This window comes from Macrotis lagotis, chromosome 8 (assembly GCF_037893015.1).
Source record: "Macrotis lagotis isolate mMagLag1 chromosome 8, bilby.v1.9.chrom.fasta, whole genome shotgun sequence".
NCBI lineage: Eukaryota > Metazoa > Chordata > Mammalia > Peramelemorphia > Peramelidae > Macrotis > Macrotis lagotis.
In genome coordinates, this window is record NC_133665.1 from 187,152,920 (window position 1) to 187,169,303 (window position 16,384).

Sequence of the window (16,384 nt, forward strand, 5' to 3'; positions counted from 1 at the left end):
CTGGGAACTGAAAGGCCCATTCATTTACCTAGGGTCAACATACTTGAACAACATACTTGAAAGGTGACACTTGAACCTGGACCCTCCACCATGCTCTGAGTAAAATCTTTAATCTTATGCACATTTCCTTAAGGAACTAATGGTATAAGCAAGCTATCATGAGGAGAGATGGCATCCTTGCCACATCTGGGGACCTTCATCAAGCCAGACTGAGTCAGGTTTATGGACCAACCAATAATACAGAGACTCACCCTAGAAAGGAAAGGAACAAGGCAGGTTGGGGGTTGTCAGCAAAGGAAATTACTACCAGAATTCAATGCTAAAAAAGTATAAGATAAAGGGCAATTTTGTAGTTTTAACTGCAGGAGTAACTGTTCATTTACTGAACAAAAGTCATGATTTGAGTAGAGGCAGAAATATTATTGAAAAAGAGAATTCACTATGAGAAATAGTTGGTTTTCCTGGCTTTTAAAGGATGGAGAACATTACTTCATATCTGCACCATCAACATCTCTGTATTCAGAAACTCATCTTCCTACAAGATCAAATCAACATGAAAACTACTCCCTCCTCAGCACCCCTTATCCCTTGGGTCCCCCCCCCCAGTGGTAAGAGTGGAGAGTGGACGTTGAGGGCTCCTCTCAGAGCCTCCACTTAAAGAGCCATCGCACTTCTGTTCATCCTTCCTTTATTAGAGTTCCAAAGACATTACGAGGGGGATGCCTAGACTTCCTCATAAACTGGATTTAAGTGAGACCAAATTGTGCACTCATCTGCCTCACTCTCAGAGTTATCAAAGTCCAGTGGAAAGACAAAAAACAAGTCATCTTATTTCCTAAGACTCCATCATGCCCTTAAGGTGAGTTTCTCCCCCCCCCCCCTTAGATTCTGAGCTTCTCCAGGGAGGGACTTTATTTTCTTTTCCTTATATTCTTACCACTTAACATAGAGGGCATGTTTAAATGTTTATTGACTGACTGGCTCTAGATAGTGTTTTGTTTTGGTTTTGGTTTTTGGAAGACAATGACTCTATCCACTGCACCTCCAAGCCACCCTGTAGATAACTGTAGTTATTTTTTAATGTAACAATTTTTAAGAACAATACTTTTTAAAAAATGAACATAAAATTAAATTATATTTGTAAACCCTTTTCAAATCTTAAATCATCTTATTACGATTCCACACACACTCTATTGATGCAGTCACAGGATATAATTACTTATAATTATAACTTGTTATTAGTACCTGTTAATGTGTTAACAAGGAACTTACATTTTAGGAAGGGTGCAGTCCATGGTCAAATTAAAAGGGCAACTCCCCTTTGGATGTTGGGAGAGTTTTAATGTCCTTAAACAGCCCCTAAAAATTGAGAGTTTGAGGTAGTCCAAGCTCCCAGGAGTCTGAGAATAAAGGACAACAGGTAAGAAAATAGACTTTTTTCTCTTTCTCTACCTAATGACCATGGTACTACTCACCTAGAGGGAGATACCCCATCCAACAGTTCAATAACTTGTCATTTTGGAAGAATTCAAGAAGCTGACAGTCAAACTGAGATGCACACTTTTCAAAAAGTCATTCCTACAATGTCAGTCATTCTAGAACATGATCCCTGGCATCAGGAAAGAGAACCTCTGAACTCAAGAAAAAGCTAGCTTTATAAATCAAGAATGGAGATAAGGGTCCTTGGCCCTGGAGTCAAGAAGACCTGAGTTCAAGTCGCACCTCAGACACTTAATAATTACCTGACTATGTGACCTTGGGCAAGTCACTTAACCACAGTGCCTTGCAAAAACAGCCAAAAAGATAAAAAGGAAGAAATTAGATAAAGGATTCTTTGAATAGAGAAAGGACCAAGGGGTCCTATAGAATTTGAGTTATAAGTTGCCTTATCCATATGTATACCCTACACATAAGCCTCATGATCATTATAGTCTAAATTTAAGGCCATTCTTCCCAAGGATACTATGTAATTGTAGGAAAGTTCACACCAAATTCATGAAGACAATTTTGTAGATACTATTCTTATTTGTATTTTCATTCAATATCTTTACTATTTATTAACTAAATTACTAGCTGACTATTAAAAGGAAGCATCCTAGTTGGGGCTTCAGAGACATATTAGAAGAGTCTCAAAATAAAAACCTATAAAAAAGTGACTCTGGGGGGGAAGCAGCTCAGAGTTGTTACATAGCAGGGTTGTGCTGTATTGTCATTATCGAGGAAAATAGGACCCTATTAATGAATGCCAATTGGTCAAAAAAAAAATCCTTTCTTGAACTTCCTGGGGAGTTCTGCCATGGCCCCATGATTGGCCGGGTCTGATTTTGATTGACAAGTTAGGCCTTTCCACACTAAGGAGACCAGCGAGCCAGAGAAGGGGAATTGGAAAAACTGTCCAGATCTGGGCAATATACAGCACCCCAGTGAAGCAGAAACTACCAAATTGAGACTGCAGGATCATGTGCATGTAGGCAAAGGATGTATTTTGGAAGAAAAGGAATATGAGAAGGATGCTCTGTTGCTGACTGCACCCACCCCTGCATTGACCCTAAGAGAATGATTCTTTATCCTCTCTAGTCCTCTAGTCCTCTGTCCTCCTCTAGAGAAATCTGAAGGCTGAGGATGCCTTTCTTCCTAGGCATGGGGAAAACCTTATTTCTTACAAATGTGCTTACCTTTATTTAAATGTTTATTTTGTCTCCTAAAACAACAATTATGATAAACTGTTAACCACAGGCATTGCTAACCTGGGATTATTTAATGGGAATATATTTAGGAGATGACTGGAGAATAGTGTCTGGAAGAGAGAGATTTTTGAAGTTCTGGTATATTTGCTAACAGCCTGCTGGTTAGGGGCTTAGAGATTCAAAGGGAATTAAAGATTGATTTTCCAATCTCCAGGACAGAGGGAGAATATTTATATCAGAGTTCCTCTAGAAAAAGAATGAGGCAGCCAGTAACTGGGGATAAGGGTGTTAGATTAGAAGAAAATCTCTGGAAAGAAGAATTACAGGAGAGACAGTTCCATCCTGTTCACAAAGAGGAAGAGGGACAGAATACCCCAGATGCCAGAGCATCAAGGCAGAACTGGCCAGTCATATCACGTCTCATTCCCTTCTCCCAACAGAAAAAGGAGAAAGGATCCCTTCTTCCCAGGACCCTGCTCTTTTCACTCACTGGACCACATCAAAGGAGAACTTTCTCCTCTAATCCCTTCCTCTACTGCTCCCAAACTCCCCCAGTTTTGGAGACTAATCTAAGTCACTTTTCAAAGCAACCCACCATCTAGACATAAGAGAAAAGTCTCCTTCCCTCCCTCCCCCCCACTATTCACAAACATCATTAAGGTTGAAACTACAAATTCTTAATAACCCTGATTATTAATCAAATGTTATAAGATAATAATAATACCCTAGGCTAGTGGAGATGGTTTTTTCCTCTATTGTCTAAAGTCCTCTCTTAAATTCTCCACAAATCCCAGGTGGCCACAAGTCTTCCATTCCCCTTTACAAGACATAAATATTTCATGATTGATGATACTTGTTTTATGTGAAGGGAAATGGAGTCACATTAAAATAACAAAATTAAAACATAAACAAGAAACAAATCAGAGCAGACACAAGGCAGCATCCCATTAAGGGATGGAGAAACCTAGCAAGCAGAGACAAAGACATTTTTTAAACCCTTCAGAAGCTTTCCCCAGCTTTCAAGAGGGGAGTTTTACAAGTAAATTCTGAGTTTTGGGGTTTGGGGGCTTTGAGGTTCCCCCTCCCTGCAAAGCAGAGGTGGATGGCTGAGTCAGCCTTCTATGTTCAGACCCTTGTCCTGAATGGCAGTGAAAGACCTCCTGCCACAGCTGTCCCTCAGCTCCCCTGAAGTAGCTTCCCAACAGCTCCTGCTTCTTGCTCTCCTGTCTTTCCAAATCTCCCACCATGAGATCTTAATGTTTAGCTCAGTGATGCCTCCCAGTGCATGGAATGAAAAGCCCAATATGCTTTGCTAGCCCCTGGATGCTGCTTCCTATTTCACCTGCAAAGAGTCAGTTCCTTTTAAGGATATGTTACAATTTCATGTTCAAGTGTATTTTGATAGTAATAGTTTTGGAGGTGTTCAATTTTTTATGTGAAGTTAAATTCATAATAAAACATTTATAAGATGCAAGAATCAGACATAATTGATCAAGAAAGGTCCCAGAAGAGGTGAAATGATAAATAGCAAAGGTGGAAAGACCATTATTGGTTTTTCTTAGAAGTCACAAAAAGGAGAAAGGAAGAGCCAATGTGTGAAAGGAGAGAAATCTCTAGAAGAACTTGAGAGAGGTGACCTGCTCCCCACTCTCAGGATACCTGGGAGTGGTAGGGGGTACAGGGCAGAAATGTGGAAGAATTACCACTAAGGAATATTGAGAAAAGAAATGAATAACAAGATTGCTGAGAACCAGCAAGGGTTCAGTTAAAGTTAGAGAAGATGTAATGGATCCCAGAGATAAGCTGGGTGAAAGTCTTTTGTTAAATTTTCAATGTGAGAAGGTACACCTCAGAAATCAGCCAATGCTTCAAACCAGGGCTTGATTTACTCTTTTGTTGGAAAGAGGAAGTCTGAACAATGCAGTTTCATCTTCAAAGTTTGGAAAGCTGGTTGTTAAACATTTGTGAGCACATCCTCAAGTGACACTACTAACAGAATTTCCTAATGTTCTCCAGCAATAAGAGGGCCAAAGCAAGAAGCAGAGACTTACTGAGGCCTAGTAACTTTCACAAAAGTTAAAGGAGACATAGACAATCTTCCATGGATTCTACCCAATTGATCTTATCTTTATCTTATTTCCATCTAGTTCTTGGCGTGGTTTCCACCATTAGACCATGAGCTCTCTGAGAGTGCAGACACATGTTTAATCAATGCTTAATTGGTTGTCAGTAATATGAGGATCATTCTAATGGCAACTAGGTGTGTTAAGAGGAGTCTAGAAGACCAGGATTTAAATTTAGGCTCAGATATTTTCCTAGCTGTGTGATCCTGGACAAGTGACCCTGGGCAACTTTAATCACTCAGTTCCCCATCTTTAAGATGAGAGTACTAACAGCACTTGCCCCTGAAGATTGTTGTGAAGGCCAAGTGAGATCTTTGTAAAGTGCTTTGCAAAACTATTAATACTAGCTATTACTATTATTATATTGCGATCATGATAATAAAAAGGAGACTAACACAAGATATAATGTATATGAAGAATGTTTCACTTCTTGAAGAAGACACAGACAAGGTCCTGATTGTTTTGTTTTGCTAGACATTACTTCTTTTTTGTGCAGGAGGGCTCTCCTAATGAGAGGAAAGGGGAAGGGGTTGTGGGGAAGCAACAATGTTTAAAAAAAAACACCAATGAGGCATCTATTTAATTTTTTCAAAATACATTTCTTTATTTACTTATTTTTCCAACTATATGTAAAGATAATTTTCAATAATCATTTTTTGGTTAAGGTTTTGAGTTTCACATTTTTCTCCCTCTCTCCCTTCCCTTCCTCCTCCCTTAGAGAATAATCTTAATATAGGTTATACATGTAAAACTATGTTAAACATATTTCCATATTAATCATATTGTGACAGAAGAATCAGAACAAAAAAGGAAAAAAGTATAAAATATAAAACAAATTTTAAAAATTGAAAATAGCATCTACTACTTAATTTTTAAAGAAAACACATAGCACCTAAAACCATGAGCTTTGCTATGCGGCTTACCAGTAGTAATGTATTTTTAAAAGAAAGGTCTTTCTGTCTTTCCAAGCCTCAGTTTACTCACCTGTGGCATGAGGTAATCCTACAGTCACTGCTGGTCTCCTAAGATTGACTTTAAAAACACAAAGTGCCATGTTAACATGAGCTAATAAAATAGAAGAGGCTGAGATGGGAAAGCCTTTCTTGGTTCTTCCAACTGCCACTGACATCCTCTCTCAGATTACCCTTCAGCCACTGTGTATAACTTGTATGTACCTGATTGTTTCCAAGTTGTCTCCCTCATCAGAATTCCTCTAACTGCTTTGGTCCTTCTTCACAAACTCTGCACTTATCCTGGTCCACTGCGTATGTACCACAGATGGGCTGTGAGACTGAAGGGCTAGAGGAGGAATGGGGAAATGAGAGGCTGTCAAGGGACCTGCAAAAGAGGAAAGCAGCAAGTCTACCACTGGAGGCCTACCAAGTGCCTCTGGGACATGAAAAATGCATGGTGGCAACTCAAGTTGTGTTGTTTGCATTGCTGGACCAGTACTATGGCAGATGGGAAAGACAATGGAGAGTGGAGACTCAAACTAGGATCCTGATCAATTCAGACTCCTGAGAAGGGGGATGCACTAGAACAGGCTGAAAAACCTGTCAAGCATCACCCTGCCTGCCAACGGCAGATTCGCTTCCAAATTTGTTTCCTTAAGCTGTCCTTCATTCCAGAACTTCTGTGTAAAACTATGACTGCTTGTCATTGCTATGTGCTATGTGTTTAAGTTGTGAAGAGGAGGCTGCATGGTCAGAGGTTGGAACTCCCTTATCTAAAGTCACTAGGCTGAGGAGCTTTTTTGTTTTGGATTTTTTAAACCCATCTTTGGGGTACTGCCTTCTAAATGGGAGAGAATTTCATGGCTTTGATTTATTTTAAAAAGCAATACTCCATAAACTCCTTGGATGCCACACAGTGTGGTAGAGAGCTGGCCTTCCATCCAAGTCTCATCTGAGACACATATAGGCTGTGAGACCCAGGCCAAGGTGCTAAGGGCACCCTTCTATGGCAATTAGTTGAAGAGAGCGAGCCCGACCTTCATTTGTTAAAGGCAATTTCCTTTACTAGTAAATACTAGTAGAGACTAGTCATATCACCCCCCCCCCAAGTTTCTTGCAATAACTTTTATTAGTTTAGTGGTTTCCTTGTACTAATGAAATCACAGGCCTGATAGCTATCCTGAGCCCCTAATTTCCTTAATAATTGTGGCAGTTAACCACATGACTCAAGACAATTTATCTGAAGTCATCCAGGATATATGAGTAAATAGACTTTTTGGTGGTATAAGCAGGCTTGTCAAATTGAGGACACATTTCTCAGAAGTAAACAAACTCCAAATTCATTTCCCTGGTTTCTTTACTTTCCCCCCCTTTGTTTCTGTCTAAAGCTGCTTGTCCCTGAAGGTGCTGACTTCAAGATAGTCAAAGGCCAAGGGATAAGTTGAGGGAAAGTTAAAAGCTCAAATGCCCAAAGTGAGGGGGGAAAGCTCATAAAACAGTTAGTAAATCTTCCTTTCCACTTTCTACTTTAAACCTGCAAACTCTGACAAGCAGCACCACTTAGTTGTTAAGGGGAGGACAAAAGAAGATGCCAATTAAATCAATGAAGGGGCTAGGAATCAATCAGTTAATCAATATTTATTAAGTACTTCAAGTGCACTCTGCTTAAGGACTGGGCAGTTTCAGTCCTAAGCCAGGACACCGATTTGGTATCTTGTCTTTACTTGATATGGTGCAGAGAAACCTGGGCATGGGAGTGATGAGATCAGTTGGAGACAAACTTTTTTTGCAACGTAAAGGGAATCTTCCTTCTCCTTCCACACATGAGGGCCTGACTTTTAACCTTATTTGGATTGCACTGTTTTTCTGGTGGGCAGCCAGGGAGCACAGGCCCTGGAAGACCACCCAAAAGAGACCCCTCCCAAAAAGGCAAAATCTCCAGTGAGGGACTTGGGTCATTCCCAAGTTACCACCCCCTCCCATGGACTCTGGGAGAGAATTTAAGGAGATCAGGGAAGGGACTAGTCCCTTGGACTTTCCAGTCTCCTGCTGAACCTTGGCCAGCTGGCCTGACCAATTCATTCAGCAATCCACGTGGTCTTCTCTTTAAACTCTTTTTAACTTTCCTATCACTTTCTTAATATGCTGTAACTTCCTTTAATAAATCTCTATTTTCTTTCCAAAACCTGCATTCCTGAGTCTGAGTCCTGATTTATCGCAGGACAGAGCCAAACCCAAGAAACAAATCAGTGGCAACAAATGGACAGATGCACATGGTAATCTCAGAAACAAAGCTAGGACAAACCTTTGAAGATGGAAAGAGGACAAAAAGAACCTGAATTCCAGGCTGCACTGGCCTGAAGAGTCTTTTTTAGAAATAACCCTCCCTAATTAATGTGAGGCTACCAGAATAGAGGGCAGGAACTCCACTAAAGCCTGCACAAATGAGGAGTGACCACAGGACCCTAAGGAGTTTATGTAGCCCCACAACAGTGATAAGAGGCCTTTTAGACTTCAACCCACCATAACAAGCAAGCTATATTGTTTTCCTTTTCGTGTGCTGTAGCTGGGATTTGGAATATCTATGACCACATCCTAATTCCTGTGGTCCTGGGAACCAGAACATAATCTGGGCACACCATAAGCTGGAAAAATGACCTAGAAACAGATTCGAAGTATTTTCTATCTCAGGGGGCTTGTCTTGAGATTGAATTAGAGCCTGGTGTCTTACAGCCCAGGAATGCTTTTGCATCGGTCATGCATTTACTAATCTATTTAAATAGCTTGCTTAAAATCATGCCTTTTGGCAAAGGAAATCATTGAAGCAACATGGCAGGAAAGCGGAGGCTGAGGCAGACATTAACAGATATGAATATGTGCACACACACATACTGTATATACAGAAACTTGAAGATCTGAGGGGTATGTGTATATTCCACATCTTTATGGATACATATGTGTAAACATGTGAATTCACATAGATGTATTTTATGTGCATGTACAAATAGCTATATACATGTCTTGTATGCATGTAAACACACATGTGTGTGCTGTATTATGGTGTGAGTGTGTGTGTGTGTGTGTGTGTGTGTGTGTGTGTGTATCCCAACATCCTGGGCACAGTGAATAGCCAAAAGAAAGGCACAGAATAGGAGACTGAGAGTCCCCTGGATAAGTTGGTGCAGCCATAGAGTAGAGTAGAGTGGGTGAAAATATTAAAAATCAGGTTCCAGGACCTGATAAGGAAGAACAGCTGATGAACCTGAGGAGTAAACTTTGGCCATAATGGGGGGGGGGGGGGGGCCATGACACTGTCCAGAGGGCAGTACCTTTTGTACAACGACTATCAGTCTAGAAAGTGTGGCCATTCTTAAGAGTACCTACCTCGTGACTGATTTGAAGTAATGTTCAACACAGGACTCATTAGTTCTCAGAAGAAAATGGTAGGAAGTATAGAACAGTCATCTGAAAACAAAAAGGATGATAATTTCTTGGTTATAAACTAAGGATACTCATTCAGAGTTGATGTGGAAATACAAAAAATTGAGTTTCTTGAAATTCACAGACCACATACCCAGTTAGATAATTCATGGGTTGTGGGTTCAGGTTCTTTATTGATTGAAGACCAGATAAAATGGCATTTCCCTCTCAGTCATACCAAGTGACCATTAATTAAGTCCAGGAACAATAGAGAGACAGTTGACTAAATCCTGGCAAATTGATCTTCCAGCCAGAGGAGTACAAACCAAACATCCAGTCGTTTAATGTCAGTAGCATAAACTTTGTATCTTTAATTGTACTGTGAAAATGGCCTTATAAACATAACCTATGTCAGGGACTCACACATTCACAAACATTTAAATGGAAGTGTGTGTGTGTGTGTACAGAAAAACATAAATGCATGTGAATATTTGTGTATATATGTATAAGTATGTCTTTATTTCCAGATTTCCCAGGGGTAGGGATTATAAACCAAGAACATGAGAATCCCTGGTGCCTCAAATGATGAAGGTATGTACACTGAGGGATTCTCATGTTCTTGGTTTATAATCCCTACCCCTGGGAAATATGGAAATAAAGACACACTTATACATATACATACACAAATATTCACATGCATTTATATTTCTCTGTTTATATATACATACATACACACATACTTCCATTTAAATGTTTGTGAATGTGTGTATATATACATATTCCATATATCTCCAGACATGAGTTGATATATGTGGTAAATATACATGTATAACTTGATCTGGTTGATTCTGAAGGTTATAAGGAGTCACCAAGGTTATGTACTGAGAGCTGAAACATTCAGACCCTTGATTTAGGAAAGACTGTCAGTCGAGTCCAGGGCAGACTGGAGTGGAGACTCAAGGCAGGGGAATAAACTGAAGTCTGTTACAATAAAAGAACATGTTGAAGGTTAAGGGGGTGGCTATGTGGGTGAAGAAAAGAGGACATATAGGAGAAATGTGGTAAGGAAAAAAAAGACCCATTTGGGGGCTGATTGAGAGTTGAAGGTGACACCAGGGAGGAAGGGAGGGAGGACATGTGATGCTTGCTACCACTGTGGGAGATGCATTATCCTCATTTTACAAATGAGAAAACTGAAGCAGAGGTTGTGACTTATCCAGGGCCTCATAGCTAGAAAGTATCTGAGGCTGGATTTGAACTCGGGACCAACATTCTATCACTGTGTCACTGTGCTGGAACTGGGTTATCTCTCATAATAGTTAAGTTGTAAGACTGGATCATTGGGATGCCTTTGACGTGTTAGGGAAGTTCAGAGATGGGAAGAGTTTGTGGGGAGAAATGATAAGTTTTGTTTTAGACACATTACATTTGAACTGCCTCAAAGACATTCAGCTCAAAATTTCCAACAAGCAATTAGTGATTCAGGATAGCAGTTCAGAACGGTGATTGTGGGAATCGTCCAAGAGAGATAATAACTAAATACATGGGAGATGAGAAATCACCATGTGAGATAATACAGAGAGGGAGAGAGGGAGAGAGAGAGAGAGAGAGAGAGAGAGAGAGAGAGAGAGAGAGAGAGAGAGTGAGTGAGTTCAGGTCAGTTTGGGAGACATCGATGGTTAATGGGTGAGACAGGAATGAAAGCAGTCAATAACTATTCCCCAGAGGATGACACATGAAAAAGAAAAAAAAAAGTAAATGCTTGTTGAATTATTCTCAGTCCTCTATCCATGGAAATATGATCCTGAACCATAATTTCCCATTGCTTATGGAATGATTAAGTAAGAAATAGTACATGGATGTACATGGATGCAAAGAAATATCAATGTACCATAAGAAATGGTGGCTATGAAGAATTCAGAGAAGCTTAGGAAGATTCATATGAACTGGTGCCAAATGAAGAACCAGGAAAACAATATGCGCAAAGATGACAAATGTTCACTTGAAGCCAAACATGGTGAAATTATAACAACCAAGCTTGTCACAAAAGACACACTATCCTGCCTTCTAAGCTGAATTGGTTTTTTTTTTATTATATGGATAAATTTTGTTGAAGTAGGAGAAGGAAATATCTAGAAATGAATTTAAAAGATTTCAGTAAACTTTAAAGGAATCTATTAAAATTATATTCTCAGTGTTTGTGACAAAAACAGGTGAAATCATATCCTGACTGAAAGGAACAGGTGTGGTTTCAGATATAAAAATACTTTCTTCTGTATTAATAACCCTGCACCTTTATTACTACTAATAGAAATGCTACACACAAAAGCACTAAACCCTGAATTCCACAGTAGCCTATCACGTTTAGATACAGATTGAAACAACACAAAGAAAATGTTTGCATTCCTAGGGCTCCCTGCTGCTTCTTGGCAAGACAAACTCCTACTGAGAATAAGTGGTCGGTTGTTTGGTTTATAAGAGAACAGGATCAGGTGAAAATGGAAGAAGGAGCACCCTCCTCCTCTCCTCCTATGACCTTGCTCCATCCTCTGGCCCTTTCTTTGGGGCTCCCCTGATAACTACCCCATTGTTGAAGCAGAGCTTCTCGGCACTGGGTTTTTCTCCACTCCTAAGCATATGTGAATGTATAGACAAGCACTCACAACACGCTGCCTGTGCGAAGGATCAGAGCCATTTAGACCATCTGGCCAGATGTTCACTGTCATCCAGGACCATTTGGGAATACTTGGAATCTATTATCCTGGAGGAGAGAAGTCAGTTTGAAATTGGATGATCTTTGGAAAGACCTGATTCGGCATAAACAAAACTGAAATTTCATTGAAAAAGCTATTTTTGATCTGAACTTTTCAAAGATCCAACAAGGCCTATCTATGAATACAGAAGATGGGTCCTGGGTCATTGATTTTCAAATGTTCTGTTTTGGACCTAGGCCCCAAGTGCTGCTTTTTCTATTGAGCAAAGTGCTTTTCTTTCTTTATAAAACTTGTAGTTGATAACATTTCATTTTAACATCACCTTCCTTTCCAAATCTATCTGGAGAGGCAATATAGTCACCAAAGGTAACATGTTTAGTGACCAGTGCCGGACATGGAGTTGGGAAAATAGATCTGGGGTTCAAATCTTACCTCAGACACGTACTAGCTGTGACCCTGTCTGCTTTAGTTTCCTCATCTCTAAAAGGGGTTGGACTTGACAACTTTTAAGGTCTCTTCCAAGACCTAAATTTATCTCATAAACACTTACAAAGCACCCACTATGTGCCAGATACTGTGATCTCTCCCCACACAAAAGCCACTCATACCGCATAACAATGAATAAAAGATGAAAAACTAGCCACACATGACCTGTGATTGATGGCATAATCAGTGTTCCACATTCATAGCTTGCTACCTCTGTGCCTCTTTTCATCCTGTCTTCAGGGATAAGCTTGATCATTATAGTTCCTTAGGGATCAGGATGGTTTTGGGTTCTCCACTTGCATTGTTACAGTCAATGTCTATTGTTTTCCTAGTTTAGCCAATTCTGCAGGTGTTTTTATGTCTTGCTTCCCCAGTTCAAAGGTCAGGTCCTTCAGAATGAAGACCGATCCAGTAGTTGCACTGACACATTGCTTGGGTTCTATCAATGTTTCCTGACGGGTTCTACCTCTGTTACTATAAGTCCTCTCATGCTTCTCTGCAGTCATCATCTTCATCATTTCTTACAGAACAAGAATATTCTACCATATTCATATTCCATAATTGCTTTAACCAACAACCAACCAATCAATAGACATCCACTCCATTCACAGTTCTTTGCTACTGTAAAAGGGTCTTTTATAAATAATCTGGGTATAGATGGATCCATTCTGTCTTAGATCTCCTTGAGGGATATGCCCAGCAATACTGGCTCCAAGTATGCACTCATTTCAGTCAATCTTTAAGCACCTTTAGAGACAACAACTGTACCATCTTTTGTATTCTTTATTAATTTGCTGGGTTTGAGGTGAAGATTCAGACTAGTTCTGAGCTGCATTTCTCTCACTAATAATGATCTGTAGCAATCTTTCATATGGCTATTAATGGCTCATCCAAGTGATTTTCAAAAAGACACAGTCATCCCAGGTATTTTGAGCAAAAGCTATGCATATTAATTGTATTCTAGGTTGAAACCTAGAATATATCCTTCAAACATGGATTCAGGTCATTAATTCTCAGAACTAAAGTCTATTTCCCACAAGATAATTCATGAAAGGTGTCAAGATGGCATAGAAAGCATGTTTCTTTCTAGTAAATTTAAGTTTAGGAAATTAATGTTTTTTAGGGGGTTTTTTTTGCAAGGCAAATGGGGTTAAGTGGCTTGCCCAAGGCCACACAGCTAGGTAATTATTAAGTGTCTGAGACCAGATTTGAAACCAGGTACTCCTGACTCCAGGGTCAGTGCTTTATCCACTGTGCCACCTAGCTGCCCCAGAAATTAATTTTTAAAGAAATAAAATTTAGTATTCATAGCAGCCCTATTTGTGGTGACAAAGAACTGGAAATTAAGTGAATGTTCTTCAATTGGGGAATGGCTTAACAAACTGTAGTATATATAAGTATGTCATGGAGCACTATTGTTCTATTAGAAACCAGGAGGGATGGGAATTCAGGGCAGCCTGGAGGGATTTGCATGAACTGATGCTGAGTGAGAAGAGCAGAACCAGAAAAACACTGTACACCCTAACAGCAACATGGGAGTGATGATCAACCTTGATGGACTTGCTCATTCCATCAAGGCAACAATCAGGGACAATTTGGGGCTGTCTGCAATGGAGCATACCATCTGTATCCAGAGAAAGAATTGTGGAGTTTGAACCAAGACCAAAGACTATTGCATTCAATTTAGGAAAAAAAAAAACTGATATCTTATTGTCTGATCTTGCTATCTCTTATACTTCATGTTTCTTCCCTAAGAATATGATTTCTCTCTCATCACATTCAACTTAGATCAATGCATACCATGGAAACAACGTAAGGACTAACAGACTGCCTTCTGTTGGGGGGGGGGGCGGGAAGCAAGAATAGGAGGGAAAATTGTAAAACTCAAAATAAATAAAAATCTTTCTTAAAAAAAAATTAGAATATATTTTAAATTTAATTATGGCCCTGAGAGTACAATCCTAATATTACAATGTTACCAATTAACTCTCTCCTTTGAGATGACCTTTTATTTCAAAACAGAAAAGCAGTAAATCAAAATTATAATATTTTAAGACAAAAACTAAAAGACCAATGTATCCCAAAGGCAGAGATCTCAAAACTACTAGAAAACAGTCAAAAAATGGCAAGAACAAATTGAAAATAAAATCACCACCTAGGAACCTTCAGGAACTAACCTGGCTGTTGACAGGGTCTTAAATTGTTTAAATTGATCTAAGACAGAGGTCCCTAATCATTTTTGTGTCATGGAGCCCTTGGAAGTCTGAAAACAATCTCTTCTTAGAATAGTGTGCTTAAAAACATAGAAATGAATAAAATGCTTAGGGTTATAAAGAAAATCAATTTTATAAAACTACAGTTATCAAAACAATTTCTTTAAAAAGTTCACAGTTAAGTTCTCAAGTTCAGAAGTCCAGATTTAGGGTATGTGTGTGGGTGGAGCCATCATTATATAATTAAGGAGGAAACAGCAGGCTTTGCTTCTCTGTCACAGAGGTAGAAGGTGCCAACAGCTCCACCACAAGGGAATGCTTCCTCCCACCCTATACCTCTACTGTTCTGCACATCTTGTCCTTGCCTTGCACACAAAATTCTTGGTTACAATGTGGTAAGTGGAGGAAGGTTGTTTGGATGCCTTAATTAAAGCAGTTGTTTAGTAAAGCCAAGGCCCACTGGTCTCCATTATGCTTTCACCCTTGGGCTTCTCCTTCCCCTTCTAGGATGGAAGACAGCTGATACTCAAATTCTGGCTCTTTCAGAAGGTTTTTCTGGTGTAACAATGATAGTTTCAGATTGGGAGCATTTATTCTAAGCTACTGATTCAGGTTTGGGGTTAAAAACCTGGCTCAGTATTCCCTTGCATTTAGTTCTATGGCAACAGCTATTCCAGCAAATAAGATTGCTAAATAAGGATCCTTATAAAAAAAAGCATGAAATAAAGTTCCCCTTATCATAATGAGGCTGAAAATCTAAGATTAAAAGTATGCATATTTATTGGATGATAGCCCACTGAAATTAAATCATATATTTTTACTAATGCAATTATAAGCCAATTAGTATCATGACATACTTCAGAAAATAAAGATAAAATTCCAAACTGTTCAATCTACAGAGGTCTCTAAAGAATACAGTACTGGGAGGTTTATTTATGACTTTTTTACTTTATGTGTGCAAAAATGGGTTCAAATCCTTTAGGAAAGGATCTTTGAATGGAATGATGATGATGATGATGATGATGAAGGAGGAGGAAGAGAAGAAATTTCCAAAGACTATACTAGAGGGGGAAGAAAACCAGACTTGTCATTTCAAAACTAAATGAATTCCCCAATGGAAGGAATGTGGGGTATTGTTGGTCTCCATAGGGTAGAGGCTCCCTATGAAATCCCTTACAAAAGGGGAATGGCTCCAGCAAATCACAGAACTAGGAGAGTTTTCCTAATCCCATTCCAAGGATGATAAACCTAAAATTAGAAGGAACCTAAAAAAAATAAATAAATAAAAAGGAAAAAAAAAGAAGGAACCTAACTAGTCCCTAACTAGTCAAGGGGTGACCTAGAGGTCTAGATCTAATGCAACTGAGTTTGCGCAATTAGGTACTTGAATGCTATCCCACTTACCCCTTGTGATGATTGAGGTTCATCAACATAACATGTTGTATGATGGGAGGATCATATTAGAGACCTGTCGTGGGATAACCAGGTTTTTAACCCCAAACCTGACTCAGTAGCTTAGAAAGAATCCCAATCTGTAACTCAAATTCTGAAAGCCTAAGAAACTCCATATGGAAGAGGAAAGGGTTTCTAAAAACTATATAACAGACACAATTGTACCACCTTGTCCCTCATACTAGGTGGGACGCACATGTCCTGCAAGATCCATGAAGAAAGTGTTAAGTCTTTTCTCACTCCAGCAGATCTGTTTCCTTTATAGATAACACTCAATCAATAAGTGTCAGAGATAGTCTAAAGATCCTGAAAGCAGTTTTCTATCCACTATGCCAG

The 16,384-nt window shown here is 39.4% G+C and overlaps 1 long non-coding RNA gene across 2 annotated transcripts in view; it reads right to left on the reverse strand.

Moving 5' to 3' along the window:
• Window positions 1–16,384, reverse strand: part of LOC141496629 (uncharacterized) — a 72,307-nt gene that overhangs the window by 47,231 nt on the left and 8,692 nt on the right. For both annotated transcript variants that reach the window (XR_012471072.1, XR_012471071.1), the window contains exons 2-3: window positions 9,148–9,228; window positions 5,986–6,109 (exon numbers count right to left, since the gene is read on the reverse strand). This is a non-coding gene — a long non-coding RNA (uncharacterized LOC141496629). The remainder of the gene's footprint in view (window positions 1–5,985; window positions 6,110–9,147; window positions 9,229–16,384) is intronic.